This window comes from Hyperolius riggenbachi, chromosome 3, assembly GCF_040937935.1.
Source record: "Hyperolius riggenbachi isolate aHypRig1 chromosome 3, aHypRig1.pri, whole genome shotgun sequence".
In the NCBI taxonomy this organism is placed as follows: domain Eukaryota; kingdom Metazoa; phylum Chordata; class Amphibia; order Anura; family Hyperoliidae; genus Hyperolius; species Hyperolius riggenbachi.
The window spans coordinates 174,334,827-174,355,018 of record NC_090648.1 but is presented as its reverse complement, the minus strand read 5'-3'; the positions used below and the strand labels follow the sequence as shown (position 1 = coordinate 174,355,018).

The 20,192-nt window shown below is 41.5% G+C and overlaps 1 protein-coding gene across 1 annotated transcript in view; it reads right to left on the bottom strand.

Moving 5' to 3' along the window:
- Positions 1–19,876, bottom strand: part of TP53BP1 (tumor protein p53 binding protein 1) — a 153,937-nt gene extending 134,061 nt beyond the window's left edge. Inside the window, exon 1 of the mRNA XM_068275292.1 lies at positions 19,789–19,876. The gene's annotated coding sequence lies outside the window, so the exon portion shown is untranslated. The remainder of the gene's footprint in view (positions 1–19,788) is intronic.
- Positions 19,877–20,192: the final 316 nt, after the last annotated feature.

Genomic DNA, 20,192 nt, shown 5'->3' with positions numbered 1-20,192 from the left:
AGTAATCATAGACTGCATTATGAACCTCGTGTGCAAAAGTTGGGGGGGGGGGGGGGTCCCTCACTCTGCACAAAGGTGTTTTTTGAATAGAAGTATTACCACAGTGCATGGTTGTGGATGTGGAATAATCTGGTTAATGTACTTAGAATACCTCCTTGAAGGTGATGCATTTAAATTGATTTTGAAAATCTGGACAAGAAGTGCTCTTTATATGTGCCCCACAATGATGCACAGCAGGCCATGTGTTGGACCATGTGAAATTGTAATATAACTGTATTAGTGGTAAATTGTGCAAAAACCTGTCTTAATAGTGTGGTTAGTACAGTGCTTGACTGTTCATTATGTTAGTGTATATTCCTGGTTGCAGGACAAATTATCAGATTGTCTTGTAATTAACTAATTAGTGAACAAACAGAGAGAGTTCTTTGCTTCCCCCTGGATGCAGCAGATTTTCTGCATTGTTTACAAACCTCAGTATGGCTCAAGTCAATCTGATCATTTTAAAGGCTGCCATACACTGGTCGATTGCCACCAGATTGACCAGCAGATAGATCCCTCTGTGATCGAATCTGATCAAAGAGGGATCTATTGGCTGTCTGCACTGTAAACAGATTTTGAATCAATGTCACTATGAGACAGATTCACAATCTGTGGAGCTGCCGCCGCCTGACCCCCCCCCCCCCCCGCCCCTGCATACATTACCTCATCCGGCAGGTGCGAGTCCCCCGGTCTCCGCTGTCTCTTCTCCGCTCTGGGCTCCAGCTTCACTTTACTTCCGGTTGGGGGAAGTTTAAACAGTAGAGGGCACTCTACTGTTTAAACTTCCTGTTGGGACAGGAAGAAGTGAAGCCAGCCGGAGCCCATTGCGGAGAAGGGACAGCGGGTACACGCGCCGGCGGAACAGGTAATGTATTGCCGCTAGCGTCGGTCGTTGGACATTCAAACGCCGCTATCGACGCACTCCTGACCCGCCGGCGATCGAGCAAAATCTTCCGTGCGGACAGATTGACGGGAACGATCGATTTCGGAAGGAAATGGATCGTTCGGTCAGCGTTTGCGCAACAATTTCCCAGCAGATTCGATGACAGTGATAGAATCTGCTGTATATCGACAGGAGATCGTGTAAGTGTATGGGCCCCTAAACACAGCAAAGACAATGTTATCACTTAGCTTTTTAGTGAAATAGAGGTTTGAGTGTTAACCCTTAAATTAGCTTCAAAAACCATTTCTATCTCTTTCCCTATTAGTTTTATGCTGTGTTTACTGCTTAATACCATAGCTAAAAATTTGAGTATCATCGTTAGATACACAACTGGTGGACCAGGACAGGAAGGCAGAGTTTTATCAATGTTAGCAGAGAAGACAGAAACATTTCAAGTACAGTAGTTACAAAGGTATATGCTATTCTATATGCAACCCACAGACCTTCATTGGAGAACCTTTTTCTGACCACGCTTGGGTTTTAAAACCTGATGACGTTGCAGTCCTTAGCCACTATCCATAAATGTATGAATACCAGATGGAGTTAATGCAAACCAGAACTAGAGTTTCCTTCACTTAATCACCCCCATGTTTTGCCTATGTGTATAACATTGTTTCAATAATGCACATTGCCATATAACCTAGCTGAAGAATGTTTGGTATCTGTTTAATGGGAGCTGCCACCTTGCTCTCTGCAAATTCTTAACAGTTCTAGAGAGTTGTTATTTTTGTTCCCCCAAACACAAAATCCTGCAGCATTTTGGAGGCGATTACGCCATAATGTAAAGTATATGAAAACTGTAAAATCTTTTTAAAAATTGCTGAACAGAGCAATCTTCAAATCATTTTTATGATAAAAGATGTTCACTACCAGATCATTTCATCATCAAAGAGGGCAGCATGGTGGCGTAGTGGTTAGCGCTTTTGCCTTGCAGTGCTGGGTCCCCGGTTTGTATTCCAGCCAGGTCAACATCTGCAAGGAGTTTGTACGTTCTCCCCGTGTCTGTGTGGGTTTCCTCCTGCCACTCCGTGTCCCTCCCACATCCCAAAAACATACAGATAAGTTAATTGGCTTCCCCATAAAATTGGCCCTAGACCATGCTAGCTGCACTACACGACACATACATAGACATATGACTATGGTAGGGACTAGATTGTGAGCCCCTCTGAGGGACAGTTAGTGACAAGACAGTATACTCTTGACAAGTAGATGTACACAGGCGCCAAAAGGATAAAATATGCTAAAATGTTTAAAATATTCGGGTGGCGGCGGTGGACCGGCCACTCAGAAATAGACTCGATGCTGTCGCTTAAGATAAAGACAATTTATTCACATACTCCATGAACAGAACCGCAACGCGTTTCACAGGTATATTCCCGCTTCCTCAGGCAATAAACAGACAGGAGTACACAGTACAGTCTCAAGGTCACGAATAGCGCCTCTGTACAGCGCTGCATAATATGTCAGCACTATATAAATACTAAAATAAATCACACTGTGCTTCCTGTTTTGCCACAAGAACTAAGAAATTGCTAACTGCAAACGCTCCAGAATCGCTAGGCATAAACAGAAAATCGCTAGGCACATGCCAAGAATTGCTACTGCAAATTGCTACAAAAATGCTAAGCAATTGCTATTGTAGCAATTTTAGTGGGATCAAGCCCCGAAAAAGGATCAATGTAGAGAGCCCTTACAGCCAACTGGTAGCAAATACCAGTTTCCACAATAGAGGAAGTGAAGCAGGCATCACAGATACAAACTCAACATGCATACACAATCCAGGCTAAGATAAGAACAAAGAAAAGGCTTTTATTTTAAAAAGATCTCGATTTTAGGTTCACTATAGGGAAGAGCTGGCAATATTTCTATTACAGTGAGGCACTGAGCTGAGAAAAAAAGATTTTAAATATATAGTGTTCTTGCACCAGCATGCAGGTTGTGGATGACTCTATGCATACTCTAATGTCAATCTGGCAATACATTATTGTTATGTATCCTATGTCTGACATAGCTGAGTTCACCGCAAGTTCACTAAGGGGCAACAGGGGGGATTTTTTTCTAAGAAGTGTAGTAAAGTATGAGGTCTCTTACTTTTTTTGCTACCAGAATATAGATAATATTGTATAACAGACTATACATACAAAATGTAGCACATAACGTCTGTAAGTTGTATTTTATAATTGTGCTGGAATAGTTTTTTTCATGACAAAAGAGATGTCATTGAATTGTCCTTTCTGAGAAGCCTAACCTCTGTGATCCATAAGCATAACAAAAGTTTGCTTTCCTAAAACAGAAAGAATTTGCGATAATTCAGGTTGGAGTGAGCTCGAGATGTCTCCCAGGCACCACTGCTGAATATATTTTTTATTATTATTATTTAGTATTTATATAGCGCCGACATATTACGCAGCGCTGTACAGTGTATATATATATTGTCTTGTCACTAACTGTCCCTCAAAGGAGCTCACAATCTAATCCCTACCATTGCCATATATTTATATTATGTAGTGTAAGTACTGTAGTCTAGGGCCAATATTAGTGGGAGCCAATTAACTTATCCGTATGTTTTTGGAATGTGGGAGGAAACTGGAGTGCCCGGAGGAAACCCACGCAGACACGGAGAGAACATACAAACTCTTTGCAGATAGTTCCCTGGCTGGGATTCGAACCAGGGACCCAGCGCTGCAAGGCGAGAGAGCTAACCACTACGCCACCGTGCTGCCCAATATATGCAAAATAACCATTGTACCCTTAGAAGCTAAACACATAAACACACCTCCAGAACCGCTGGAATGCAATGATGTGTCAGCTTGTTAATATGTACAGAGCCATAATAATCCAACATGCATACAGACTGTTTCGGATTGTTTGATCCTCATCAGTGCATGGCATGGATTAATTTGGCTCTATGGAGTAGGGCTTGTAAATCCGAGAGGCACAGACTAACCAGCAAGCTCATGGTGACCCAGAACTCATTGGGGTGTGTAAGGGACTACAATGGTCCTAAAAGCCCCCTTACTAAGATGTTAAGAAAAACAAAAGTTTGCTTCCCTAAAACAGAAAGAATTTGCAATAATTCAGGTTGGAGTGAGCTCGAGATGTCTCCCAGGCACCACTGCTGAATATATGCAAATTAACCATTGTACCCTTAGAAGCTAAACACACCTCCAGAACCGCTGGAATGCAATGATGTGTCAGCTTGTTAATATGTACAGAGCCATAATAATCCAACATGCATACAGGCTATCTCTAACATGTGAGGGCATCTTTAGGGGGAGGGGTCTTGGTGCAGATGTGAAAGAGACCTTTTTATTATAAGTGATTACATCATAGCCTCTTACCACTCAGAAGAGCTATGATTTAATGCTTTAGTGGGGGTGGGGTGATAGTGAAAGGCAAACAGATTATACCACTTATAAAAACATTATAAGCGGACCTGGGCAAATCCCTTATTCAGCCATTTTTAAGAAAAAATCCAGAACTACAGAGTCTAAGGCTAGGTTCACAGTGGGACAATGGCCTCAATTCACTAAACTTATCTCCTGTCTTTAATAACTCTTCTAGAGTTGTTACCATGGTGATGAGGCATGTAGTATTCAGGAAACATTTTACCTCAGGCAAGCCTAAAGTTAACTCTTCTGTCTTTAAATTAACTCTCCAATCCTTAAAATAACTCCAGAGTTAAAGACAGGCTGTTAATTAGCTGCATGTGAAAATAACTACAGAGGAGGTAAATTAACTACAGAGGAGGTAAATTAACTACAGAGGAGGTAAATTAACTACAGGAGAGGTAACTTAAGGAATGAAGAGGTAAGATAACTCTCTCACAAGTGGAGGTAAGTTTTCTCTTGCCTTATTATCTCTAGCATGATCTTAGTGAATTGAGGCCATTGTGTTGCATTTCCTGTTTAACAGGAGTGCAATGGAATGAAAAAGGAGTACCGCATGTTACGGCCGCATTGCATCACATACAGTGAAGCATACAGTCAATGAAAAATATGCTTCACTGTACTTCTTAATGTGTGCATTTAGCTGGGCATACAGCCGCACTGTATGCAGTGTGTTACCATATCAAAACCCGTTACACCGCAAGCACTGTGAACGTCACATAGGTGGTGCATTGCAGTGCGGTAAACTGCGTTACAAGGCACCACTGTGAAAAAGGCCTCCGTATTTATGTGTGCAGACAGGCAGCGTACTTTAAAGTGGACCCAAATTAAAAATACAAGATTTCAGAAATAAAATCTATTTTCTAAATTATAATAATAAATAGCAGCCTTTTTTCAGCTGCATGATGACAAATATAAAATATTTTACATTTATTGGAGGAACCCCTCCCTTCCTTTCAAATTGCCGAGACAGAATCCGGCAAACTGGTGGAGTAGGTGGTGTCCGGCAAAGGAGGACTTGCTAATGGCTGCCACCTGTATAACCCTAGTTGTGAAAAGAGAAGGCTGAAAAGCATGCACTGAAATGCTCATAGGCTTGAAGGAGTGTTTATTTATCTTTGCATGTGTCAGAGTGGTGCAACTAAATATTTTGAATTAAAAAAAAATGTTTGGTTTGGGTCCGCTTTAAAGGAATGCCAAGGCAAAAAGCCTGAGGGAAACAGAGGCCATCAATGGGGAATACATACAGTATTATTGTGGTACTGTTCAGTTCGGCACAGGTAGAGCCAAATGACGGCTCCATCATCTTTTTTTAAATCGGTCTGGTATGGGGTGTGACTAGAGTAAGTGGGCAACTTTTGAACCAGATCTAGCTGAGCCATGCGCAGTAGCGCAGTGCTACGCTCTGACCACACTCCCTTCGTTCTCACGTTTACAATGAACACAGGCAGCGCAGACAGAAAGGCCTATACCAGACCAATTTAAAAGATGATGGAGCCTCTCAGAAGAAAACCAACATTGCTGTAAACATTTGCTAAGATGCCAACACCCAAAGCCTCATACTGTATTACAAATGCTGGTCTTTTATGCAGCACAATTGTCAAACAACTTTTGTTGTGAAACAAGTTAAGGCCTCTTGCACACTGCATGCATTTCAGATTCCGATTCCGCTTTTTAATCTGTTTTTACATCCGATTCCGATTCAGATTTTTAATCTTAACTGCATGCTGCGTTTTTTGATCCGTTTTTCTGTTGAATGTATTCAAGGAAAATCGGAAACGGAATCGGAATCGGAAACGGAATCGGAATCGGAATCGGAAAACGGATTTGCAGTGTGCAGGGAGCCTGAAACAACTAAAAAAGTATCAAACCAATTGGATTGACTTCTTGTCAGCTGTTGGAACAATAGCAAAATACTTTGTTTTATGGTATTATAATATAACTCCTATAAGAGCATAAATGTCATGAGTATTAGGGAATGACTGAACATGCTGGCAGGCCTGTAATGGGCAGTGCAGGGGGACTACCTTAAAGAGGAACTCCAGCCTAAACAAACATACTGTCATTAAGTTACATTAGTTATGTTAATTAAAATAGATAGGTAATATAATCTCTTACCCACCCTGTTTTAAAAGAACAGGCAAATGTTTGTGTTTTCATGAGGGCAGCCATCTTTTTGGTTGAAAGGAGGTGCCAGGGAACATGAGACACAGTTCCAACTGTCCTGTGTCCTGAGCACCTCTCCCAGTTGCTAGGCAACGTGAATAACAACATAGGAAATCCTGTCATGCTCTGCACAACATCAGGGAAAAAAGCCGGGCTTTTTTTCTTTGATGGGTGGAGCTTAGATAAAAATGCAGCTAAAAATGATGCTTTGGTAAGAAAAACAAAGTTCTGATGCTGTGAAACTGTTAAAGAAATACCAAGCCTTTTCAGTTCTGCTGAGTAGATTTTTAGTCCGGAGGTTCACTTTAACCCTAAAGCTATGAACAGACATTCAGTTACTGACGTCCACAATGAAGATTATAAATATTCTGGAAGACAGTCTTAGAAACTAGTGCAGTACTGACACACTTCTTGTGTACATCCAAGTAGGTTATTCTGCTCTGTGGAGGGGGCTGGGGGACAAGTGATATTCAAGCACAGCTGAGCAAGAGGTGTTGAACAATAGAATTTGTTCTTTGCTTTACAATTAGTGAACTGATATGATGGATTACTAAATGACACCTTGAGTATGGAGACATTCGCTCTCTTAAGGTGCGTATACACATTCACTACGGAAGCCAACGACGGGTCAGTCAGAACCTCCCGCTGGGTGGACTTTCAGCCGACGGTAGTGCGTGTGTACACACTGTCAGCGGACTGATACGACTGTTCCTGAATTATCCGCTGAGAGGATAGTTCAGGAACAGCCTTATCAGTCCGCTGACAGTGCGTACACACGCACTACTGTCGACTGAAAGTCTGCCCAGCGGAAGGGTCTGATGGACCCGTCGTTGGCTTCCGTAGTGCCCGTGTACGCACCTTTACAATTAAGAGTTTTTGTTATAGCAGCTTGTGTACATTTGTAAGCTTGGATTAAATGTGATTATGCTATGATTAATATAAGCATAACAGGACTATTTACAGCAATCTCTCCAATGTCTGAAATCAGTATCATCATTTCTAGTTGAGGGTTTCTATGTTTTTTTTTAATAAATTCATCTTGCAGTAAATGTAAACATTTTTTTTTGTATACACAGTACTAGCACTTACATCGCAACAGTCAATCTGAGTATTAATCACCCATTATTACCACTCTGAATCCGTCTCAACATTTTCTGATTCTTAGAAAATGAGTCTAAAGATGGCTATTAATGGTACAATCTCCTGACCGATTTACCGTACGATTGATTGACTCAAGTGCCATTTATGTTATTGATCGATCATTCCGTTGATTTTAGAACAATTCTTTTTATGATGGCCAATAATCCAATCTTTTTTATCCATTCTTACCATTTCTATGTTATATAGGGGAACTTCCTAAATTATCCAGACAATATATTCACTCAATTTACCCTTATACTACATAGATTTGGTAAAATTGGATGAAAAAGTTTGGATCATTAGTGGCCACCTTAAGTCTGATCAGATTGCTTATTATTATTTTCCCTCCAGTGGTGGACCAAAATGATCGTTTCGGATCAATCACACCAATCGGTTCGGATGATCATTAGTTTGGGATGTTGGATCATTAATGGGTAACTTAAACCCCTTTCTCAGGGGCGTAGGGCCCACGGTCGCAGCGGTCGCACGTGCGACGGGGCCCCGAGCTGGAGGGGCCCCGTGCGTTCCCCAACCACACGCTTTCTTTCCTCCCCCAAATCCCCGATCTGTCCGGGTAAAGCACAGTCCTGTCTGCTTTGTGTCTGAGCCTCTGTATTTACATGTGACAGTGCAGAGGCTGTGACTTACGGTATACAGAAGTCCCTGTGCTGCTGCTCTCTTCTTCCAGCTTGAATCGGCGTGTCTGCTGAGCAACTCCGCCCCTCTCTTCAGTGGCATAGTGGAGGGGAGGGGCGGAGTTGCTCAGCAAACGCGGACAGATCGGGGATTTGGGGGAGGAAAGAAAGTGTGTGGCTGGGGAATGCGGCTGGACACATAAAAGCTGGCAGGAATGTGCTGTGTCACAGCCACAGGTGTCAATTGTGGGGCCGTGCACCGTGCACATAATGATATAGGCTAGGCTGATTGCTGTCCTTTGTTTTCTTTTGTTTTTAAGTCTGCCGAGTGTTATTTTGTGTTTGCTCTTCAGTCTTTGCTCTTTACAGGCTGCATATGCGAGCAGCATAGCATTTCTCTGTACATTGCTGCTGAATGTAATGATACCCTCTTCAATATGCCATGAAACTCTCAGAACAAACCAACATTTCATGCAAAATTATAAAGTGTGCTTTAGATCAAGTCTGTCAATGATCACTTTCAGTCTGAAGTCATGTGGGTGCGTATTTATTTATATTTCTTCTCAGAGCTTTAGCCATTTTATGACATCGCCATTTTGTATATTGCATACCATAGTCATAGTCTAATGTCCTACCGTATTATTATTATGTATTTATATAGCACTGACATCTTCTGCAGCACTTTACAGAGTACATAGTCATATCACTGAGTGTCCTTAGAGGAGCTCACACTCTAATCCTACCATAGTCATAGTCTAATGTCCTACCATGTTATTATTATGTATTTATATAGCACTGACATCTTCTGCAGCACTTTACAGAGTACATAGTCATATCACTGACTGTCCTTAGAGGAGCTCACACTCTAATCCTACCATAGTCATAGTCTAATGTCCTACCATATTATTATTATGTATTTATATAGCACTGACATCTTCTGCAGCACTTTACAGAGTACAGAGTCATGTCACTGACTGTCCTCAGAGGAGCTCACAATCTAATCCTAACATAGTCATAGTCTAATGTCCAACCGTATTATTATTGTGTATTTATATAGCACTGACATCTTCTGCAGCACTTTACAGAGTACAGAGTCATGTCACTGACTGTGAATTAATAGGAATTATCATCCTGTATGATAATTCGCTTGTTGGGGGTGAGTTTGACAAACTAGGTTGCAAGAAAATTGGCCCAAACTGGGGGTGTGGGGGGCCCAGGTCCAAATTCTGCATCGGGGCCCAGAAGACTCCAGCTACGCCACTGCCCTTTCTTAATATTAGCCTGCATTAGAAGCCTGCGCAGCCCCCACTACCCAGACCCGCAGCCCCACTACCCACACCCAACCCGCTTTCTGATGACTCTAGTACCCGCACCCAACCCACAGACCTCCAGACCCACAACCCGCTCTGCATTTTCCATATTATTATAAAATTTACATATAACAAACCAAAGCCAAAAAAGTGTTTTAAGATTGTTTATTTTTTATTATTTATTTTTTTACTTTTGACTAAATTATCTCTTGCTTGCATGCTTTCACTGCCCACAACCCAATCAGAAACAAAACAGGTACCCAAACCCGACCCGCAGTTCGGGTAACCAATGGGTACCTCACCCAATGCAGGCCTCTAGCCTGCATAATGCAGTAAAGAGCTTTGAATTTGTGAATACATTAATAAATCAATGCTCCAGCTACAGTATGTCACAAACTTGATCCAAATAATCCTCTTCAACACTCATGGGGCCAGGTTTATGAAGGCCATGCTATATGGTGCTGGCCTGCAATGTAAACTCTGGTTCAACAATATCAGGATTTGGATCAAATGGAAGGGAAACATGCTCAGATTTGAATCTGGAGATCAATCAGATTGTAGCTTATTAATTAATAAACGGATGGTTTATTGAATGTACATTTTGGAAATGTTTGCCCTGTTCGGTGTTCTGATTCCTGTAATTAGGACCATACTTTAATATACAGAAAGAACTATGAAAACAACATTCTTGAGATCAAAATATTTGAGAAGCCGACAGCAAATGTTTATGCCTGCAGGCTGCAAGTTTTCATCCACAGGCTCAAAAAATGTCCCCCCCCCCCCCCTCACAGTCAGGTCCTGTAAATACAAAGTCATTGCACTAATAAAAGTGACTTAGTGAAGGAAGCAAGAGAACTGTACGAGGAGTTCTTCTCACACTGGGAGTTATTGGCATCAAGCGATAGACAGAAGCTTGAATAGGGCAACTAAAGAGGGCTTCCAACATAATTCATAGTTTATTTGCTCATTCCTAAAGAAGAATTAAACAAGTACCGGTACATCTCTTTGGGCAGCACGGTGGGGTAGTGGTTAGCGCTCTCGCCTTGCAGCGCTGGGTCCCCGGTTTAAATCTCAGCCAGGTCAACATCTGCAAGGAGTTTGTATGTTCTCCCTGTGTCTGCGTGGGTTTCTTCCAGGCACTCCAGTTTCCTTCCACATCCCAAAAACATACAGATAAGTTAATTGGCTTCCTCCTAAATAGCCCCTAGACTACACTACACTATAGACATATGACTATGGTAGGGACTAGATTGTGAGCCCCTCTGAGGGACAGTTAGTGACAAGACAATATACTCTGTACAGCGCTGCATAATATGTAGGTGCTATATAAATACTAAAATAAATAAGTACGACACTGCAGAAAGGTGCCCAGATATGTAGTTTGGCAATGTTAAAGTCACTTCAGATACACTTCAATGAGCAAATTGTAATGAGCTTTAGAAAATCTTGCTAACACTAAGTCAGAGTATTTACAGCCTTATGTGATAATCCTGCAGATGACCTTAGATCAATTTGTATACAGAAATGGAAACTATTGTTTTCCTGTTTCAAATATTGTTCTCTAACTTTCATGTGGACCATAACTTCCATTACACAAAACTTCCATTATATAACCTAAGCCGAGCCCACGGGCAATATGCAATTTACTTTTTCACCTGCGTTTCTCCCAGGTGATATTTCCACAACTTGTAAAGAAAATGCCTTTTAAACCACCGGCAAGCAAGAAAATCCTCAAAATAATGTTGGTAGTACTTTTTACCTACTTTTTGGTACTTTTTCAATTGCAAAGTACAGAAAGGTTATTTAAAATACAAGATAAAAATAATCTCCTAGGTGAAAACGCTGGAGAAAAAGTTAATTGCATATGGGCCCACATATCTTGTTTGGTGAAGGAAGTGAAGTGTGGTCCGGGGTTAGTGGAGGAGCAGAAATGCAGACATCAAACCAACAAACGTTGATTCCTTCTGATACCTTTAATAACTAACTGTACATGGTTTATTGCAAGCTTTCGAAACGTTAAGTTTCTTCTCCAGGCATTATATAGAACAGCTTATTGTACGGTTCTGATACAGCTCTGTATAATGCCTGAAGAAGAAACTTAATGTTTCGAAAGCTTGCAATAAACTATGTACAGTTAGTCATTAAAGGTATCACCGGAATCAACGTTTGTTGGTTTGATGTCTGCATATCTTGTTTGTAATAGTGCCCTCAGTCCTCTTTAATGCTGCAGGATCTCATCTTCCCCTCATCCAAATTACTTCCTTTTTTCTTGGTCTTATTCAGAAGATACATACGGTACAACATATTACTTGAATTATCACAAGCAATAAGGAAAAAAATGTTTTGAAAAGAGAAAACACTCAAAGGTGAATCTAGCAGTGCATTGCTTTGACTTTCCCCATTCACGTTATGCAAGCAATAATCAAAGTCAGACAGGAGAAGAGACCGCACTCAAACAGCAATCTGAGCAACAAGCTTTCAGGACACAATAAATACAATTTCTAATAATAAAGAGCTATTGGAAAAAGCTGTATTGTCCCATTTATGTAACTGGAAATACACTTTGAAATGTCGAAAGAGCATCTGTGTGAATAAGCTCTTAAAAACAGCTATTTCCTGGCACAAGTGCAACTTACTTGTTCCACAGTAATTACTCTGTGAATAACCTTTGATCTCTTTCTCCAACAGGTTGGTTGGCTCCATCACATGGTGTTCAAACCTTTTACACCAAGTCTTACAACTATGAAATAGAGAGAGATCAGGCTGCAAACACTGTGTGGAAATCTATATTCATATAGGGAGTGCTTAGCTAATAGTTGGGTCTTCCAGGATCCAAGTAACTGGCTGACTTGTGTCCCTGTTAATTTATGGCTGTGATAGGGAAAAATGTTCAGCTACAGAGAAGATATCTGCTTCATGTCTCCAGGAAGCTGTGAGGGAAATTGTTGCTGAATAAAAACCAGAAACGGTATCTTGAGGTGTAGTAACTGGGTAGGGTTATACTCAAGAGTTTTGTGTGACGATAAATACAATATTTTTATTTAATTTAATCTTGGTAATAAAATATTGTATTTACCGGTACATGGCACTCCTCATCTTATTGAGTATAACCCTGTCTGGTTAGACTACCTGATTTCATGCTCAGCCATGCACATCAGGCTTAAATGCAGGCAATCTCAGAAGACCCTGGAAATGGCTTATGCTCAGAAGCAACTTTCCTCACAACTGCCTGGAGGCACTGGAGCCAGCATGGACGGATCAACTGTCTCCTCCACAGTTGGTAATGTCTTCTTCCTTTCACTGCTATAGTTCTGAGCTAAACAGGGTTACAAGCCATGTAGCTGGACCACCCAACCAGGGCAGCCAGCAATTTGAATCTTGTGAGACCCAACTGTCATCTAGGTTCTCTGTTCACGAATTCAAATTCACGCATTGGGTGCACACCCTGTCCTTTTGATCTCTTCATAGTTGTGTACAGAGTAGCACCATTGTGCCATCAATCCTGGCCAAATCACTCATCTTGGTTTTGATTCCACTTATCTAGAAATATAATGGCTAGCACAAGGAAACCACAAGGCCATTGATCTTTAGGATCAATACATTTATTTAGCAACAGAACAAATAAACTATTGTTAACAAAATACATTTCTCCTCCAAATAACATAACTTCTACTTTCCTCTGCTACAAAAGTCTAATCATGCAATTTTTGCATTTTATAACTATATATTCTATTGGGTAACTGACAGTATTTAAATGAATTCCTCAAAAATTAAAATCCACCAGCAGACATGATGGTTCATCCACCACCTGGTAGCTTAGTATGTAAAATGCCCAGATGTTACACAGCCTCAGGAAAAGCTTTGTGTCTGGGATATGGTCAGTGAGGTGCTAATAATTCTGGCTTACATACGAATTGTTTGCAGCTTGAAACTGGGCCGATCAAATGCAATTTCTTATGATTTTGATTGCCCCAATTCCATGCAATTTGCATGACATTTACTTACACACTGGAATTATTAAAGAGGACCAATACTGTAAATTGATAAGTGTGAAAGTTTTAGTTATGAAGGGATTGGCTGGTGCAAGTAGCAGTAACTCACCAACTAGCTCTTAGATTATTCCTCTTCTGAAACTCAGCTCACATCCCCCCTACCTTTTTATCCAAACCTGGCACCGCCCATTCTAGTACAGCTTTAAAAGAGCTAGCTTCACATCAATGGCTTTAAAATTTTGCAACCTTGGCAGTATTTTACCATCCCATTACTCATACTATACCTCTTGGACAGATTTGACCAAGAGACAAATCTTTCTCTGAGTAAATCTGATTGGAGAGAGAGATCGGTCAGCAGCCCATATGCCGCAGACCTATTCCCACTTGAATTCAGCATGAAATCTCTCGGGAATCGGCCAAGTCCGCCGTATGTGCTGCCTCGCCGCTTCTCTCTAATGTATAAATGTATGTATGTGCATGTGTGCATTAATACATTACCTGTTTTGTGTCGCAATGCCCGTCCATCTTTTGAATGATCCGCTGTTCCATTAGCCGCATACAAGCCGCTGGCATGGTGTGTGACATTATGCGTGCGCTGGCAGCGTGTATGGGGCTGATGGAAGAGCGAAGGATTTGGATGAAGGATGGGCACCGCAACACAGGACAGGTAATGTATAAATTCACATGTGACATGTACATTTATACACTTTGGAAACAGCACCGGGGGTTTTGTCACATCCATCGCTCGTCCCAATATTGCTCACTGTTAACGATGCGCATCTGATCCAGCAAGTTGGCCTTATATCTTGCAGCATGCCCAACCAATTCATGCGACCAATTTCGGCCCGAAATTGTTCGCATTATCAATCGGGCATGCAATTGGCGTCACCGATTTTCATCCGATTCGATTGTAATAATCGAATCAGATGGTCGATCAGCTGCTAAGTCGCCTGATGTATGGCCCCTATAAGAAAACACAATTTAACAAAAGCAATGGAGGGGGAAAGGAAGGAGTCGGTACTACATAGGATTTACATCTGTTGATGTGAAGGACCTGCAGGGCCACAGCAAGTAGACTCTTATGGCACAAACAGCGTGCTCTGACTAAAGTTTGATAGAGGTCAGGTAGATACAATGAGGATGCAAAGTCGGCACTGCTGTGTATTGTGCGTTTATTGCCAGATGGTGCTTACATCATATTGCGTGCAGTATAAAATTGTCACATACCGTGCAAGGGAGGCTTAGAGCTGTGAGCTGGTGGTGGGCGCTGGGTGCAGGAGTAGCCTACTCCTGCACCCAGCGCCCACCACCAGCTCACAGCTCTAAGCCTCCCTTGCACGGTATGTGACAATTTTATACTGCACGCAATATGATGTAAGCACCATCTGGCAATAAACGCACAATACGCAGCAGTGCCGACTTTGCATCCTCATTGTATCTACAACAATTTAACAATATTAATGTATCACAACAGTAGCATGAATACACCTAAAAAAATAAAACAAGGTAGCGGAGATATTCCAGAACAATTCAAAGTCATCAAATAACTATTAATAACTATATTCAAAAAAAGGAGGCACCTTAGTAACTAGATTTTTTTAGCATTTTTAGGACTTCTGCCCTCTATGCAATTCCACTTTGCCTGAGCCGCACTTGTACCACAATTGTGTTGTGCTTTTCCAAAACAGCAGGTTCTATTTTACTGTGTTCAAAAACTGCAGGTGTCATATAACCGCGGTAGACATGCAGTACAACCACAACACAAATGCAATTGTGTGACATATCAGCAGCACAATGGGAGCATGTTGCTGAGTGCTGTTAGGCCTTCTGTTAGATGTACATCTGAATCCATCATCAGCATCCAGTTACCGGTATTACAAATTATTATGAAGCACAACACAATTATTTAGAGCTATGCAAACCAAAGTATTATACAGTAGTGACCACTGCTTGTCCACGGATACACTTCTCTTACAAGACAGATCAATATTGTTATAATCTCTACAAGCACAGATTAATGCTGCACAAGTTTGTATTTCAATGTCAGAAAAACATACCGCAATCTTTACATTCACCATTGAAACGGCTAACAACTAAAAGTTGCACTTCTTTGCAAAAATACGTTTTTTGAAATACAGATTGCCCATAAACTCCCACCTTACTGCATGAATAAGTTGCTGCACAAAGCAGGAGCTATTGTTACTCAGCTGGATACAGTAAAGTGGCTGGGTAGTGTAATGGTTAACCTCCTTAGCGGTAATCCTGAGTCAGGCTCGGGTCGGAAAGCCACAGAACAGGGTGGTAATCCTGTGCCTGAGTAAGTTTCATGCAGGAGCTGCTGCAGACCTCGGTGAGGTATTTTTTTCTTCTTTTTAGGGTCTAAAAGCTTATGAAAAATTTGCACTGCTTTTAGACCCTATATCTGGAAATAATTGTAACGCCAGGGAGGCTTTTAAGGGCTCTGCCTCTGACACAGATGACCAAAGTGCTTTGGCGCTTTGAGTCTGCCATGAGAAAAGCGCAATATAGATTTTCTGTGTCTTAAAATTCACTGACTGGCAGCACACTTTGACACTTCAGTCTTCCAATCTGAAGCTGTGTTTTATATTTATGTAGAATTAAAGTAACCAAGCTGAATAAACATTCCTTAATCCTTTTAGGTTGTTCAGCTGAACTAAATGGCTGTCCAATGGGTATCATACGTGATCCAAAGCAGAGTATGAAGAGCCAAGGGATGGGTGCTGTTCTGTCCATGCTGACTGAAGTAGCTACTCAGATCTAAAAATGTAAATGCCTGTTACACTTCCAGAGCCACTGACCCCAGGTAAGCAGTCAGGTGTGACCTCTAAGAGCTGGTACTCTGCTTGGTCACCCAAAATGATTGTGATCATTTTGTGCACATTCTCAGAGTATGTACAGCTGTCACCCAACATCTGCAGTCTGCAGGGAAATCCTGAAACAGTTTCCATGGGTTGTTTGCCTTCTGCGCTGCCTCCCATACACATTCCCCACCTGGTTGCTGCCGTATACGTAGATGCATGTGTGTGGTTACACATGTGCCCACATTGTGCTGGAAACCACGTGGGGAGCGTTTATGGGATGCAGTGCAGAGATGGAGAAAGCGTCAGACAATGAGAATCTCTCTCCAGTCAGATTCTATCAGAGAAAGATCTGTCTTTTGGTTGATCTGCCCATACATTGTCTGATGTATAAGTACCTTTAGGCTGCTTTCACAGTGCGACGTTACAGCCGCATGTTACAGCAGCCCCTAACGCAGTACAACTCACAGTAATGAGAAATCAATGGGCTGTTCACAGTGCCCACGTTGCGTTGGAATATAACGCTGCACGTTAAATGAAAGTGCAGCATGCTGTGCATTATACTCGTATTCAGCTGCGTTACACTGTTTGAACATGCTCAGTAATGTATGTTTGTTTGTTTTTTAAATGTGCCGCATGTGCCGTTTTCGGTCGATCCGTATGCGTCAAAAAGTACGCATCGCGTATGCATCAAGAGACACATAGGGGCACGTTAGGGGCACATTATGCGACCCTAACGTCGCATCAAACACAACGTCTTAGTGTGAAAGAGTCCTTAGTCTGTAAATGGGTGAACAGTGGGGGTGGTGTAACACTCTAGGGGCATGGACCATGGAAAAGGTGTGAGCCAGTTACATCATAAGCAGTCATCCGCCAGGTCCACAGTGTGAAAGGAGTTTTGATTACATGTATAGAGATGACTGTTTCAGGCAACCAAAGTTTCAAGTGTGCACTGGGCCTTAAAGAGGAATTCCAGCCTAAACAAACATACTGTCATTAAGTTACATTATTTATGTTAATTAAAATAGATAGGTAATATAATCTCTTACCCACACTGTTTTAAAAGAACAGGCAAATGTTTGATTTCATGATGGCAGCCATCTTTTTGGTTGAAAGGAGGTGACAGGGAGCATGAGACACAGTTCCAACTGTCCTGTGTTCTGAGCACCTCTCCCAGTTGCTAGGCAGCATGAATAACAACATAGGAAATCCCATCATGCTCTGCACAGCATCAGGGAAAAAAAGTCTGGGCTTTTTTTCTTTGGGTGGAGCTTAGCTAAAAATGCAGCTAAAAATGATGCTTTGGTAAGAAAAACAAAGTTCTGATGCTGTGAAACTGTTAAAGAAACACCAAGCCTTTTCAGTTCTGCTGAGTAGATTTTTAGTCCGGAGATTCACTTTAAGCCTAGTGCAAACATTACAACTTCTGTCAGATACCTGAAAACAACTAGTATATCATGACCGTCATTATGCATCAGAAAAAAAACATTTCTTTGTTGTTCTATTGCAAGGCCCACAGTACCTTTTGCCCCCCCTTTCTTCTCCATAGAAAAGTACCTGATGCAGAGTAGTCAGTCTGTACAGTGACCATCCCCTGTATATTCCCAGAACAGTTTTTCTAGGTGAAAGTTACTGAAAGTGTGTACATAGCCGGTCTGCATGCTTACTGTGTGACTGAGAAACAACTGAAGCCCCAAAAATCAGCATTACAGCCAGGAAAATAGTACTCTTAATAAAATGGGATAAAAAAGACTGATTTCTCATTGGACAGGCTACCTTTAATGCAATACACATTCAGCAAGAGTTGTAGGAACCTGGAGAGAACTTGTAGCAGAAATCAACACCCCAATACTGGCCCTGAGTGTGTACATTACATCAGATCACACAAACAACTGTCCTAATCAGCACCCCGATACTGGCCCTGAGTGTACACGTTATATCAGATCACAAACAACTGTCCTAATCAGCACCCCAATACTGGCCCTGAGTGTACACGTTACATCTGATCACAAACAACTGTCCTAATCAGCACCCCAATACTGGCCCTGAGTATACACATTACATCAGATCACAAACAACTGTCCTAATCAGCACCCCAATACTGGCCCTGAGTGTACACGTTACATCTGATCACAAACAACTGTCCTAATCAGCACCCCAATACTGGTCCTGAGTGTACACATTACATCAGATCACAAACAACTGTCCTAATTACTGAACATCCTGAAAACATGGTTGGTGGACAATATCTCATGAATGATGGTGACAAACAGCAATAGATTACAGATTATTACAGACACCTTGTTATATAGTTATTAGGGATGAAAAAAGACATACGTCCAGCGAGTTCAACCTTGTACAGCTGATAGAACCTGCTGGGACTTATTGTTCACCTACACCTAGATATATACAGAATATTATGGCTAGACTAAATGGTCCTGCAGTTTTTCATGACCATCAATATTCTATATTCCTGCAGACAGACCACCTATATGAATTATTGATAATCATCCAGATTTTCATTTTGTTACAGACATCAGCACTGATATGATTGCTGAACCGTACTGATTGCCAATTAATAAAACCCCCAGACCATGCATCTGTCTTCTTGCATTGTGGTGCTTGCCAATTATCAGTGTCTGTTCACCCTCTCTGTAAAATCATTACATAGAACAAAGCATTTATCCACCTCCACTCTATTCAATCCTCTTCCCTTTGCTTACTGGACATGTTAGGCATTAGCAGGAATCCAGTACTGGCGGGTACTTCAATGTCATCAATATTTATTATTATTTTGTGACAGCCTATGCTTATTTATGTACCTGAATTGTTTGGACTAGCTAAAAATAGAGACCGAAGTGGGGAAGTAAACAGCTGAACACCGTCTGCACTTACAATGTAAGCCTGTAAACAATATTAACCCCCATATTGATAGGCATCATCCCCAACAATGTAGATGAAACATGACTGACACTGTCACTACTGCAAGGATAGAGAGACGCCTGCAGAAATCTCAGTTCATTCTTCTTTAGGCAGAGAACAAAGAGCCTCTCCTCCACAGAACTGAGACCAGCTACAAAGGGCTTCCATTCAAAAGAACCTATTCACTGATGCAAAGTTTTGGGGTGGCTCGACCTACCCTATGTCATCTAATACTCCTATGACTTGACACACGTCATTGCTTCTCTTTATTGGGAGAATGAATGAAAGCATTACGCAGCAAACCTGCCATTATACACTCCTGCTGTCCCTGATCCTTCTGCATTCTAACCTTGTAATCGGATGTACTCATCAAAGCACATGAGGCATGCATGACTCCATCAAACGTTCATTTGTCAATGCAGATTTACTATACCTTAGTGAGCTCTGTAGCTGGAGAAAGGAAAACAGGCAAGGATAGGAGGTACACAGGCAGAATGGGTTCTGCTGCTGTAGGAAGCTGTTCGCATCTGTTGCAGCTCGCTAAGCAGCAGATAGGGGCGCTGCTCGCTCAATAGGTGGAGTTCTTTGTAGTGGCATATGGCAATCCCTTATTATTAATGATTGGACATTTAGATCATTTAATCATTTTGATTTTTAAACATTGTTGCTGGAATAGATTATGCAATGCTAGTGCTGGATTATATCTCAGCCTGTAGCTGCACAGTTTATGTGGAAATACAAGCCACAGCAGCCTTTGCTAGACACACAAGCAACAAAGGCTCTGGCTTGTAATTCTGTAACACTACACTAAGTGCAAGTTAATACATTATGTATCTG